The sequence below is a fragment of the Ambystoma mexicanum genome, chromosome 12 (genome assembly GCF_040938575.1).
Source record: "Ambystoma mexicanum isolate Mex_15411 chromosome 12, UKY_AmexF1_1, whole genome shotgun sequence".
NCBI lineage: Eukaryota > Metazoa > Chordata > Amphibia > Caudata > Ambystomatidae > Ambystoma > Ambystoma mexicanum.
In genome coordinates, this window is record NC_090936.1 from 1,234,085,110 (window position 1) to 1,234,098,471 (window position 13,362).

Below are 13,362 nucleotides of genomic sequence, written 5' to 3' on the forward strand. Positions count from 1 at the left end.
TCCCTATGGCTCTTCCAACCCACCACCCGCCTCTCCAAATACACATCTTTTGGAGATTTTTTTGAGCTAGGTCTACCAAGCAGTAACATCAAGCTTTGGCCTGCCTGTGAGAGTTAAAATCTTAATTAGAGGTGTAAATGTGTTACTGGTGCATAATAAATCTCTTTAAAAAGTGTGCCTTCAACCACGTGATTTATATCTTTTGCTTGCACTGAAGTTCTTTTCAAAACAATGTATAGGGCATCTAACATAGCAACAATATAAGTACCATTAGATACGGGATACCAGTTGAATTTAAGGAAGCCCCTCTGCTTCCACAGTTTGCCAGTCATGCGTGATGTGAAAGGCATATCTGGAATCTGTATAAATAGTAGCAGATGTATCTTTTGCTAAAGCACAAGAATGTGTGCAAGCAATCAATTCAGCAACTTGGACTAAAAGGGCATTTGGTAATCCTACTGTGGACACACCACATACCCCGAAGCGAGCCGTCCTTGAGAATCCCTCAGACAAGACCATCTATGTACATAATCAGCTCAGGGTTTGCAAAGGCGCGTCTTTCAGATAATTTCTAGGGGTCGAAAGATTCTGTGATCATCGGGCAATCCTAGCATTGACCGTCCGAGGGAGTAAAAAGTAAAGAAGCAGCGTTCAGAAAAAACATCTGGACATACTCATATTTGCAGCAGACAGTAATAGCATTTTATGCTTTGTTAGACGGGAAATGTGCTGAGTTTTCCCTTTTGGAGTAAAGCAGCAACCGCTTGAGGACTGTTACAGTGACTAGTTGATCCAGAACTAAAGCGTCAGCTTTCCCAACTAACGCAGCAACTTGAAGCAACAGACAATAAACTGGGTGGTATGCCTGCTGCAATGGGGCAGTAGACCTGCTGCAATGGGGCCCCACTTTCCCACTTTTTCCTGCTTTCTCACTCTTTCCCACGTTCTTGCTCTTTCCCGCCTTCTCCCTCTCTTGCCTTCTCTTTTGCTCTTTTTCACACTCTTGCATGATCTCTTGTCTGTCTGCTCTTGTGCTTTCTCTTCTCACTCCCTTGTGCTTTCTCTCCTCTCTCCTTTTGCTTTCTCGCTTTCTTGCTCTTTCTCGCGCTCTTGCTCTTTCTCTTGCGCTCTCTTGCGCTCTTGCTCTTTCTCACGCTCTCTTGCTCTTTCTCGCGCTCTCTTACTCTTTCTCGCGCTCTCTTGCTCTTTCTCGCGCTCTATTGCTCTCTCTCTCGCTCTTTCGCTCGTCCTTAATCATGCTCTCCTGCTGGCTTTCTCGCTCTTGCCCGCTCTCTTGCTGGCTTTCTCTCTCTCTTGCCCCTTCTCGCTCTCTTGCCTGCTCTTTTATCCACTCTCTTGCTCTTTCTGGCTCTCTTGCCTGCTCTCCTATCCACTCTCTTGCTCTTTCTGGCTCTCTTGCCCGCTCTCTTGCCCACTCTTATCTGCTGTCTTGCTCTTTTTCACTCTCTTGCCCTTTCTTGGTCTCTTGCCCGCTCTTGTATCCGCTCTCTTGCCGCTCTCTTACCCATCTCTTGCTCTTTCTCGCTCTCTTGCCTGCTCTTTCTCGCTCTCTTGCCCGCTCTCTTACCCGCTCTCTTGCTCGTTCTCACTCTCTTGCTCACTCTCTTGGATTCAGAGGTTCGCTGGCGCAATGTTCTGTGCTATAGTGTGGTGGAATTTGTCATTGGAGTCACTCAGATTGTACAGGTTACAAACCACCTCCTTTACAATCTACAGTCTTCCGTCCATCTATATCAGAGAAAACAGTTGCTGCTACTTGACCATTAAGGGCCCACAGGTTGGATTTAATCATGGAGAACTTCATCTGCAACCCATCCACCTTCTTGCTCAGAACTTCCATTGACCTTTGGCATAACCTCTGAAACATATCTGGGGTTCTCCAGCATGGGGTCTGGCATGGATTCACATGCTCATGAATATTCCCCGTCGTCAGGCTGGGAATCCTCGGTAAAGAAAAAACCAGTATCAGTTTCGTTTCTGATCTGTCTTTCGTAGTAATAACCAATCACTGGTCTCTGCGTCATACTGCCTACAGCCAATGACTGCCCTCTACCTAAGCACCTCCTCCGGCAGCCATCTTCAGATTTTTACCGCACGTTCATGTGTTGGGATCCTCGTGCTATTGCTCTCGAGCGTTAGTGCTATTTTTCGCGCTTTTTCACAAAAAACTTCGATTCTTTCGGTCAAAAGAGCCTCAAGCTCCACCGATCCTACATCCGATCTGCGGGGACCCGTGTCGGATTCATCTGTGCCCCTCAAGGGTGAAGATTTCGTCGAGCTACACTTCGGAGGACTCCAGAAGCTTCTCAGGCCCGATCTCGGAGATGGCCCAGGAGAAGGGAAGCTCGACGCCCGGAAAGCTGTTCAGGGTCTGCCCTGGATGCCAGCTGCAGAACGTCTTCAAGGAGGACGAACACTCTTTCTGCCTTTACTGCCTTCATGAGGACAAGACGCACGTGGAGAAGGACTGTGCGTTTTGCGGCAACATGTCGGAACGGACCATGAAGGACCGCCATCAACGTCTCGCCAACTGGCTGGAGGGTAAGAGCCCGTCTGGCGAGAAGAAGAAGAAATCCGAGCGGTCTTCTAAGACCTTTGAGGGCGCCCCGGCGACGGGGGCCCAACATAAGGCCAAGCACCGCGAGTCCGCTGGCACCGGGAGCGCCGAACGGTCGGGCTCTACGGGCGCCAGGCAGGGCGCACCCTCCCCGGCACCATCAACCACGAGCCAACGCTCTGGGTCGGGTAAGAGGAAGGCCGAGCACCCGGCGAAGCTCCTGGAGAGGCCCCGGTCGAGCTCTAAGGCAGAGGAGGAGCGTGGCAGTGCCCCCTCCCTCAAGGATAAGGCGGTGAGCGCACCTAAGGTGGTGAAGGCCTTGATCCATCCGACCAAGCCCTCTATCGAAACGGTCGCGGCGGCCCTGGCTCAGCCTGTGGTGGCTGCACCAGTGGTGGCGACCTCAGGGCCCAGAATCTCCCTGCCTCCTCGGAGGGGGTCTTCCTTTGTGCCCATCGATAGGACCCCCGTGAAACCCTCCGTGGGGAAGAAGAAGGGGGGCAGGGCGTCGTCGTAGATTCGGCCTCAACCTCAGAAGAGGAACTGATCGAGGTCTTAAGCCACGGCCTAGGCGTGGAAGAAGGCCAGCCCGTCGGAATGGACCCCGACGCAGGTGACGACGACATCGTCGAGGATACCGACGGGGCCCCTGCTCGCCCGTCGGATTCCCCTCTGCCAGCGCCGCAAGACAACTCGGCGGCCATTTTGTTGGCTATACAGTCCTTATGCTCCGAGATAAGGACGAGGCTACCGTTACCGACGGAGGAACCTCTCCCGTCGGGGGATCCAGAACCGGGACCTTCTGGTGTTCCCCCTACCAAGAAAAGAAGGATCCATCCACCACCTCCTTTTCAACCGTCGCGCCCCGTCCAGCCCTCCTCCCCGTCCACCCGAGGGGATGATACGGGGACTGACACGGCAGCGACGGGTACGGACGACGAGGCATACGACGAGGATTTTCCGTCGTCGCCTCCCACCAGGGCTTCTCCGCCCGACGAGATTGGATCGTTCCACTCAATGATCGCCAGGGCATCCGAGCTTTTCCAACTCTGCCCTGAGGAGAAGAAAAAGGAAGGCTTCCTTTACCAGCGGCGCGAGGCCAAGAGGAAGACGGTCCTCGCAGTGCCTCTGTTGGACGACATTTGGGATGAGGGCCTTTCCCTCCTCAAGAACCCTTCCACGACGCCAGCGAGAAGAGACCGGTACGAGAAAAAGTACCGGGTCCCGGACACGGCCCCCCTATGCCTCCGGGCGCAGCCTACCCCGGACTCCGTCGTCTCCGCGGCAGCCAGGAAGAAAGCGGGGGGGGTGCGGCCTCCACGTCGACTTCCCCGCCGGACGGCGAGGGAAAGAAATTGGATGCTATGGGACGTAGAGTCATCTCGTCGGCAGCGACGACGATTAAAGCGGCCAACGCCTTGGCTATCGTGGCCCGCTACGACACGGAGCTCTGGTACAAGATAGCTCCCCTGCTGGATTTTCTGCCGGACGACAAGAGGGCGGAGGCCCTTGAGATCCTGCAGGAAGGTGAGGTGGCTTCGGACCACGCCATCACCGTGGCGACGGACATCGCCGACACTGGGTTCCGCCAGCTGGGCAACGGCGTTTGCCTTCGACGTCGTGGATGGCTCAAAGCTACGGACTTTCGGCAGGACGTCCAGACCAGAGTCCTGGACATGCCCTTCGACGGGAACAACCTGTTTGGGAAGACAGTGGACGATTCCCTTCAGGCCATCAAGGCGGATACTGAGACGGCCCGGGCCCTTGGAGTCCTGCAGCAACGACGGACGCCCTTTCGGAGCGGCGGAGGCAAGGGCGCCTCCAAAGGTTCCGGCGGCGGTTTCGCTTCCTACCGTCAAGCGGCCCGCTCGTCGTCGCAAGAGGCCTACAGAGGACGAGGCAAGTCTAGCGGACCCCGCCGTCGTCGCCAAGGAGGTCAAGGCGGCAAGGCCGCGTCCAAGCAGGATTGAACCGGCCGTGGGGTCGGGCCCCCACCGAAGCACCCCGGTGGGAGGCCGGCTGGCGGGCTTCGTCAGCGTGTGGGAGTCCATCTCCACCGGCCGTTGGGTGCTGGACGCCCTGGCCCGGGGCCACGCGCTCGAATTTCAAAAAAGGTGCCCGCGCGTCCCCCCCGTGGCCAGGAAAGAACTTCACGTCCCTCAACTTCTCCTGGAGGTAAAGGCGATGCTCAGAAAGGGCGCCATCGAACTCGTCCCAAAGAGGCTTCGGGGCTCCGGAGTCTACTCGCGATACTTCCTCGTGAAGAAGAAGACGGGAGGATGGCGCCCCATCCTGGACCTGCGACGTCTGAACAAGTTCATCAAGGCGCAGAAGTTCCGGATGGTCACCCTCCAGCACGTCCTGGGTCAGCTGGAGGAAGGAGACTTCCTATCGTCGTTGGATTTGGAGGATGCCTACTTCCACATTCCCATCCTAAAGGGGCACCGAAAATTCCTCAGATTCGTGGTCCAAGGGCGTCATTACCAGTTCAAAGCCCTTCCCTTCGGACTACGGTCGGCACCCAGGGTTTTCACCAAGTGCCTCGCACCGGTGGCGGCGCAGCTGCGCCGCGAGGGGATTCACGTCTACCCCTACCTGGACGACTGGCTCATCCGCGCCAAGACGAGGGAGCTCGCCGTGGTCCACACGGCAAGGACCGTCCAACTCCTCACGGACCTGGGATTCTCCGTGAACTACGCCAAATCCCACCTGGTGCCCGCGCAAGTCGCACTGTTTCTGGGAGCGAGGCTCGACACAGTGTCCCTTCTGGCCTCCCCGTCGGAGGAGAGGACCAGGACCATCTTGGGCAAGGTGCAACGGATGTTGGTGGCCGACGCGGCCAAAGTGAGGTCCATCAAGTCCCTCCTCGGGATGATGTCTTCCTGCATCTACCTCATTCCCATGTGCAGGCTCCGGATGCGCCCGTTGCAAGAATTCCTGGATGCGCGCTGGATCCAGACGACGGGCAGCTTCGAGGAAAGGATCAAGCTCGACGAGAGTTTCCGACGAGCGATACGGTGGTGGGGCACCCGCGCGCATCTGACGGCGGGCATGGACTTCCAGACCCCAGCCCACCAGGTGACTGTGACCACGGATGCCTCCCTAGAAGGGTGGGGAGCGCACACCGAAAATCTGCACGCAAGGGGACTCTGGCTCCCGACGGAGAAGTCCCTGCATATCAACGTCCTGGAGCTCCGTGCAGTGTTTTGGGCCCTCAGGTCCTTCCTTCCGTCCCTCAAGGGCAAGGTGGTGAGGATCTTCACCGACAACACCACCACCATGTTTTACATCAGGAAACAGGGCGGAACCAGGTCCCCAGCGCTGTCCAAGGAGGCGCAGGACCTGTGGCATTGGGCCGTCGCCCAAGGGATTCTTCTGGTGCCGTTTCATCTGGCAGGGATAAAAAACACCATCGCCGACTCACTCAGCAGGGAGCTGCGCTCGTGCCACGAGTGGGAACTACGGCAGGATCTGGTGGATCGCCTCTTCCGACGGTGGGGCACACCCCAGATCGACCTGTTCGCGACGAACACCAAGTGCCGGAGGTTCGCCAGCAGGTTTCCCCAGACGAGGAGCATGGGCAATGCTTTCTCGTTCCCCTGGGAGGGCCTGTTCCTCTACGCGTTCCCTCCCTTGCCTCTGCTAATCCGGTTCGTCAACCAGCTCAAGAGGTCACGGTGCAGGATGATCCTCGTCGCACCTGCGTGGCCGAGGCAGATATGGTTCCCGGACCTTCTGGACTTGTCAGCGTCCCCGCCAATCAAGCTGCCGGCGGACGCGGATCTACTCTCCAGGGAAGGAGGCGCCATCCTCCACCACGACCCGAAGTCGCTGAACTTGCAGGCCTGGCTCCTGCAGCGCTAGAGTTTGGAGGATACGACATACCGGCCGATTGCAGAGAGGTTCTTGCAAAGGCCAGGGCGTCCTCGACTCTTAAATGCTACGGACACAAATGGAAGAGGTTCTCTGTCTGGTGCCACGCACAGAAGATTAACCCTCTACGGATTACGGCTCCCCAAGTACTGCCGTACCTGCTGACGCTGGCCAAAGCTGGTCTGGCACACGCGTCCATCAAGATTCATCTTGCTGCGATCTCCCGATACACCAGAACCACGGGCCGGACGTCCTTGTGGTCTCATCGTCTGGTGAAAGAGTTCATGAAGGGACTGTTCAGATCGTTCCCGCCGGTGAAGGCTCCGGCCCCGGCGTGGGAGCTCAACGTGGTGCTGACCAAGCTCATGGGACCTCCGTTCGAGCCTCTGCACTCGGCCCCGTTGAAGTTTCTATCGTGGAAAACAGCTTTTCTCGTGGCCATCACCTCCGCACAACGAGTGGGAGAGATCCAGGCCCTTTCCTGCAAGGCCCCGTACTTGACTTTCCACGACACGAGGGTAGTGCTCAGGACGCACCCCTCCTTCATGCCCAAGGTACCGTTGGACTTCCATCTCAACGAACCCTTGGTGTTACCTGTGTTCTTCCCGTCGCCTTCGTCGCCGGCTGAGAGGACTTTGCACTCGCTGGATGTAGCTAGAGCGCTGAAGTTCTACGTGGACCGCACGAAAGGTTTTCGGAAGACGTCACAACTCTTTGTGAACTTTGGACCTGTCAATCAGGGGAAGGCTCTCTCGAAGGCTTCCATCTCCAGATGGCTCTCCGGCTGTATCATGTACTGTCACCGGTTGGCAAACCGACCGCTGCCTGGCCGTCCGAGAGCCCATTCCACCAGAGCGATCGCAGCTACCACGGCGTTCCTATCTGGTGTGCCCCTGCTGGACATATGCAGGGCTGCTACGTGGAGGTCGACGCACACCTTCACGAAATTCTACTGCGTCGACCGGGATTCCAGGGAGGAGTCCAGGGTCGGCCAAGCAGTGCTGCGCAACCTGTTCGCCTGAGGTGAGCCTGGTGAGGAGGTAAGATGCTTAATGTTGAGTTAATGTGATGCTTAATGTTGAGCCTTTGCCACCTCCCGTGGTTGTGCATGTGTGTACTGCTATGTATTCTTTATTCATGAGCATGTGAATCCATGCCAGACCCCATGCTGGAGAAGGAACAAGTTACTTACCTGTAACTGTTGTTCTCCAGCATGGGTCTGGCATGGATTCACATGCGAACCCTCCCGCCTACCCCTCTGCGGCTCTTCACTTGGTCATACTGCCACTTCACGTGCTTCCAAATCTGAAGATGGCTGCCGGAGGAGGTGCTTAGGTAGAGGGCAGTCATTGGCTGTGGTCAGTATGACGCAGAGACCAGTGATTGGTTATTACTACGAAAGACAGATCAGAAACGAAACTGATACTGGTTTTTTCTTTACCGAGGATTCCCAGCCTGACGACGGGGAATATTCATGAGCATGTGAATCCATGCCAGACCCATGCTGGAGAACAACAGTTACAGGTAAGTAACTTGTTCCTTGCTTGCGGTTGCAGGCCAAGCAATTTGGGATGCACATTCCCTTTTGGGGTGGGGCTGAGGCTGATTTGCAAGTGGTCTTTCCCCTGAAGAACGTTGGTCTGCTGAAGAACAATAGTCTGGAGGGTGGCCCAGAGCTATTCCACAAGTTAAGATTAAATCTGATCCTTCCAGCCGTCACTTCTTTTGTTTTATGGCATTTAGCCAGGTGTCACCTTTGTTTTACAGACTAAAACAAATTGTTGCCTGGACAAATATTTGGGCGATATTCTAGCAGTGCTGTGCCAGGTTCCGACAAACGTAGGCTCCTCTAACTTCTGCTGTGGGTTTAAAGGGCAAGGGCAGAAAACCTGAGCTGAATTGCTTGCATTATTGCTTCCCTGGTGGGACTGAATTTAGCACACATTTGTTTCTCTTCCACCCATTCTATAGCTGGTCCAAGCAGTTCTTGAGCAGGGGGGGTTAAGAATATGAGGACTGGAGGGCTCCTTCTGCAGACTACATAAAAGACTGGCCAGTTTTTGAGTAGCGGATGGAAGTAACAGCTATACTATGGTTAGGCATTAGGAGGCATCTTCCTTGCTTTTCCACCCTGTTGCTTGCTTTCTCACCCTCTTGCTCGCTTTCTTGCTCTTTCAAACATCTTGCTCACTTTCTTGCCCTCTTGCTCGTTCTCTTGCCCGCTCCCTTGCTCTTTTGCATTCTTTCCCGCTCTTGCTCTTTCTCGCGCTCTTGCTCTTTCTCGCGCTCTTGCTCTTTCTCGCGCTCTTGCTCTTTCTCGCGCTCTTGCTCTTTCTCGCGCTCTTGCTCTTCTCCCACCCTTTTGCTTTTCCTGTTGCTCTTGCTCATGCTTTTTCTCGCGCTCTTGCGCTCTTGCCCTCTTGCTCGTGCTCTTGCCCTCTTGCTCGTGCTTTTGCCCCCTCTTGCTCGTGCTTTTGCCCCCTCTTGCTCGTGCTTTTGCCCCCTCTTGCTCGTGCTTTTGCCCCCTCTTGCTCGTGCTTTTGCCCCCTCTTGCTCGTGCTTTTGCCCCCTCTTGCTCGTGCTTTTCCCCCCTCTTGCTCGTGCTTTTGCCCCCTCTTGCTTGTGCTTTTGCCCCCTCTTTCTCGCGCTCTGGCTCTTTCTCGCGCTCTGGCTCTTTTCACTCTTCTTGCCCATTTGTGTTTTCTTGCGCCTTTGTGCACCCTTTTCTCTAGTTCTCTAGTTCTCTTGCTCCCTTTCTTACTGTTTTGCTCATTCTTCCTGCAGTGGTGAGTGGCACAGCATAAAACATTTGTAAAATAATTTAACTTCTACATTTTCTGATGCATGGTTATCGGGCTGGGAGGATAGCTCGGGCCCAATGTGTTTTGTCTTGGTATTAAGCACTTTATAAAAGAGAAATTCATTGATAATTCAAAGATAGACCATTTTACTCTTTCCAAATGCCACTATGAAAAAGGGCAAGGATCAAATCAAGATTCTTGGCTGCTTTGCTTAAAATCAAGCATCATTTTGGGCACAGAAGAGTAACATATCTTTTGTATTCGATAAATGCCTTTGATAAAGCAGTTGTATTTTTGAATCACAAAGTACATAATACACATTGCTTGGTGCTTATATAATTCTTCACAACACATGTTAAAATGAAATTGTTTGGAATCATGAACTATATATATATAAATATATCTATCTCTTTAGTTAAAGTTAGGTTAAGTTGAGCAGATTTGTCGCTACAAAGCGCAACTCGGCGAGTTAAGCTGGCCATCACTTCACACATCCGCTGAATGTCAAAGGGTATGCTGCAATAAATCTGGTCAACGTAACAAAACTTTTACTAAAGGTTTTTCAGTGACTTCCAGGGATGTTGTTATACCATCGTTTCTGTATTATGTGCCACTGGCCACAGCCTTTGGCCGTACCACTGTATATGTTCCCTCAATGTGTTTTTTTTTTTTTATTTTTTTTTTTTTTTTTACACCTACTAGTTGGCCACGGCATTCAGCCATGGCTAGTGAGCACGGCTTTGGCCCAGCCCACTCTATATTTTAAAATGCTATTGGGCCACTAGCCATGGCGTTCGGCTGTGTCCACTTTCCACCCCCCACCTCGCTGTAGCTGTCCAAACACTTTTTTTCGTTTAATTTATTTTTTTATTTTTTAAAGAAAATCTTCTCTATAACCGTGACTATAATAGCAGTGCGATCGCCGCACTATGGTTGAGTATCCAGTTCCATAGGAAACCCTAAAAATGAATTGCTGCAAACGTTTGACTCGTACAACAGAATTGGCTGAAATGTTGCAAACCGAATAGTTTGTATGTCCCTCCCCTCACCTCCCCCATCCCTCCCGGACTGTAATCTTTGGGAAATGTTAGAAAATAAAGATGTTATTAAGAAAACAAAAAATGCTGTTTCACCCTGGTCCCCATTCATTTGCCCATAGAGGAAAAAGGCATTTTTTGCTTGAGCGTACAGTCCAAACCGCTGGATGGAGTTGGACCAGGTACGAAACAGCTAGGGCAAGGAACGTTGAATCTATTTCCAGGGTGTTGGGGGGGGGGGGGGGGTGGTGGGGTGTTTGGGGATCTGGTGTTATTATATTATAGTATTATAGTGATGGCTCCCTTGCAGCAGAGACTTTTCAGAAAGGAAATAGCTGCCAATATTTTATATGTTCGATGCGAGAGATAGCCTTGGTTATGCTCACTGCTACCCAGAAATGAAGGGGCAGAAAAATGCTATTTGGAAGAGGAGAAATGCTGAAATGGCATTACACTAGAGCTAGGGGTGAAGGGGGGCTGACTCCATGTGAAATTGGGGAGCTGGAGGAGGGGGCTAGGGGAGCAAGCTCGGAGCACAACAGTTTTCCCATAGTTGCGGTTAGTCGGGAGAATAACAGTTGCTAGAGAAGAAAATGAGATCAGGAATGAAGTACGTCACATGGAACAACAAGTGTTGGGGGCATGGGAGAGGGCTAGGGAGGGAAACATACGTTTAGGGGAGTGGTGTGATGAATCGGCAATGATCCCCCAGAAAACCTGGCCTGGGACTCTTCTCATGTGGCCAAGGAAAGGCGGGCGCTTCCTGGTCCTGGTCCTGACCCTGGGTTTGGTGTTCTGCGGGACGATCACAAATGGGGGCTGCGGGGGAGAACAGGTCAGGAAGACTGTGAAACCCCCTGGTTTAACTTCCCCCAAAATCCCATACTTTTAATGGTGTATTGCAGAGTAGAAGAAATAAGAAAACCTACATTTGTTGTTTGGGACTTGAAGTCCCATAATTCCCTAAGTACTGGTACGAGTAACAGGGCTTGAGCCATGTTGCAGGAGTGGTCAGCTTGTTAAGGCTACTGGCCCACACCTGAGGGAAGCAGCAAGGCTTAAAAAGAACCCCTCGGTTGCAGGCCATTAGATGGAGCAGTAGCAGCAGCAGCAGCAGCAGAAGGAGAGCACGTTGTTGTCAGTACTTGCAGAAGTTGTTGAAAAGAGAGGGTGCTGGGACCACTGTAAAGCAGATTCCAGTTGCCAGTCCTGAGAGGGTCCTTTCCCCCCCTTTCATCTGAAGTGAAGAGGTTGCACAGCGATAAGCGTGAAGGAAGAAGGCTTTTCCCCCATGTGTACCAGATTGCAGAGACTGCGCTGTAGCAAGCGTGCAGGAGACTGGCTAGGAGCTGGTGTGCAGCCATGGGTCTCCGGACTAAGTCGAGTTCTGTGACTGCATGTCGGGAGGGAAAGCAACTTCAACAAGGAAGTGTCTGTTGGAAAGGAGCCAAAGCAGAGGAAGTCCTGCAGTACGCTAAGGGATCGAAGATGGAAGCCGGTGAGTGTTACTGAGTGTTCTAATCCCTTGCGCGAACAAATGTAGGCTACAGCATCACATGAGAATCACTTGCGTGTGAGTGAAATTGCTGTTTACCCGACCGTTGATTGTTGGAGCTGATACTGCAATAAAAGTAGCACTGGAGAATGGGTGAAACTGCCTGAAAATGTACGTTATTGAATATTAACCTGAAGAAAGCAGCTGAAATACTGATCGCGTCTGCCTAAAAGTGATTCTGAAGTGAAGGCTAATTGAAGGATCCTTTTTCAAGCTGCAGAAAACATAACTTTGTTTATTTAACTTTTTATTTATTTGACTTGACGACGTACAGAACAAAACAAGATGCTCATGTCACAACAACAGTATACATCAATACACGAATACATGGTTCACGATAAGGTGTTGACTTATGGTTGCATTAGAGAGCGTTAGGGTGTTGAGTAGAGGGATGGGTGTAAAGCTTAGGCAGCATCACTCCTGGGATGACAACAGTACCGGGAGGGGGTCAGATCTGGGAGAATCATTGTTCGAGTTCGAGGCAGTGGCGGCCATGTAATTGCGGAATCTATGCCATATGTCTCTCGGCCTAGAGTGCGGGTGTTGCATTATCCCCCATGCCTCCTCGGTGTCATGTGCCCATGTTACCGCCCTGAGCCACTGTGCGTACGCGGGCGCCCTGGGCCGGAGCCAGTTCATCAGGATGCACCGCACTGCCAACATCATACACAACCCAGCCAGTTTTCTGGAGTCACGGCCCAATTTAGGGAAATAGTGGAAGAGGCATCGCAAAGGGGATGGGTCTATGGTGTAATCCAGTACATCAGACATTGTAGTGCATATTTCGGTCCAGAATTGTGTGAGCTGCGGACAGCTCCAAATCATGTGGATGTAGGGGGCGTGATCTGCACCGCACCTGGAGCAGCTGGAAGAAAGCTCACTAAACATGTAGTGCAATCTGCTCGGAGTGTGATGATACCTGTGCAGCACTTTACATTGAATAATTTTAAACCGGGAGTTATAGGATACGTTGTGAGTTCTGGCACACATGTGGGACCAACGTTCATCAGTGTTCTCTACTCCAAGGTCTTCTTCCCACCTACATCTCAGTTTACCAAAGGAGGGAGCAGCGTTAGTCTGTAGTAGGGTATAGAGCCTAGATATCTTGCCTCTAAAGTGGTCAAATTTGCACAATTCCTCAATGATGGGCTCGTCTGGTGGTATTATGGGGAAGTTGGGATCTCTGGCTTTAAGATTCCTCGAAGGGAAGAGTATTGTAGCCACGCAGAAGGTTTCTGCTTAAGGGGGGTTGGGAGATCTGCCCATTCAAGAAAATTGCCCTGTTCGTAAATATCCCGGAGTACCAAGAAACCCGCGTCAGCCCAGTGGGACACTATGGATTGCGAAATATAGGGGACATCGGGGAAAAAAGTTCCAGAGAGGACGGTCACCGAGAAAGGGGTAGGGTATTGGAATCATCTTCCAGATCTTAGTTAAAGCCAAGGATGTACTGGTGACTGGGTCGGCCGAGTCTGAATCCGGAGGGACCGGTTTAAGAATAAGGGACCCAATTTCCCG

The 13,362-nt window shown here is 52.5% G+C and overlaps 1 protein-coding gene across 3 annotated transcripts in view; it reads left to right on the forward strand.

Moving 5' to 3' along the window:
* The window catches only part of NT5DC3 (5'-nucleotidase domain containing 3), a 1,183,405-nt gene that overhangs the window by 175,977 nt on the left and 994,066 nt on the right, over positions 1-13,362 (forward strand). The gene's annotated exons all lie outside the window — the stretch shown is intronic.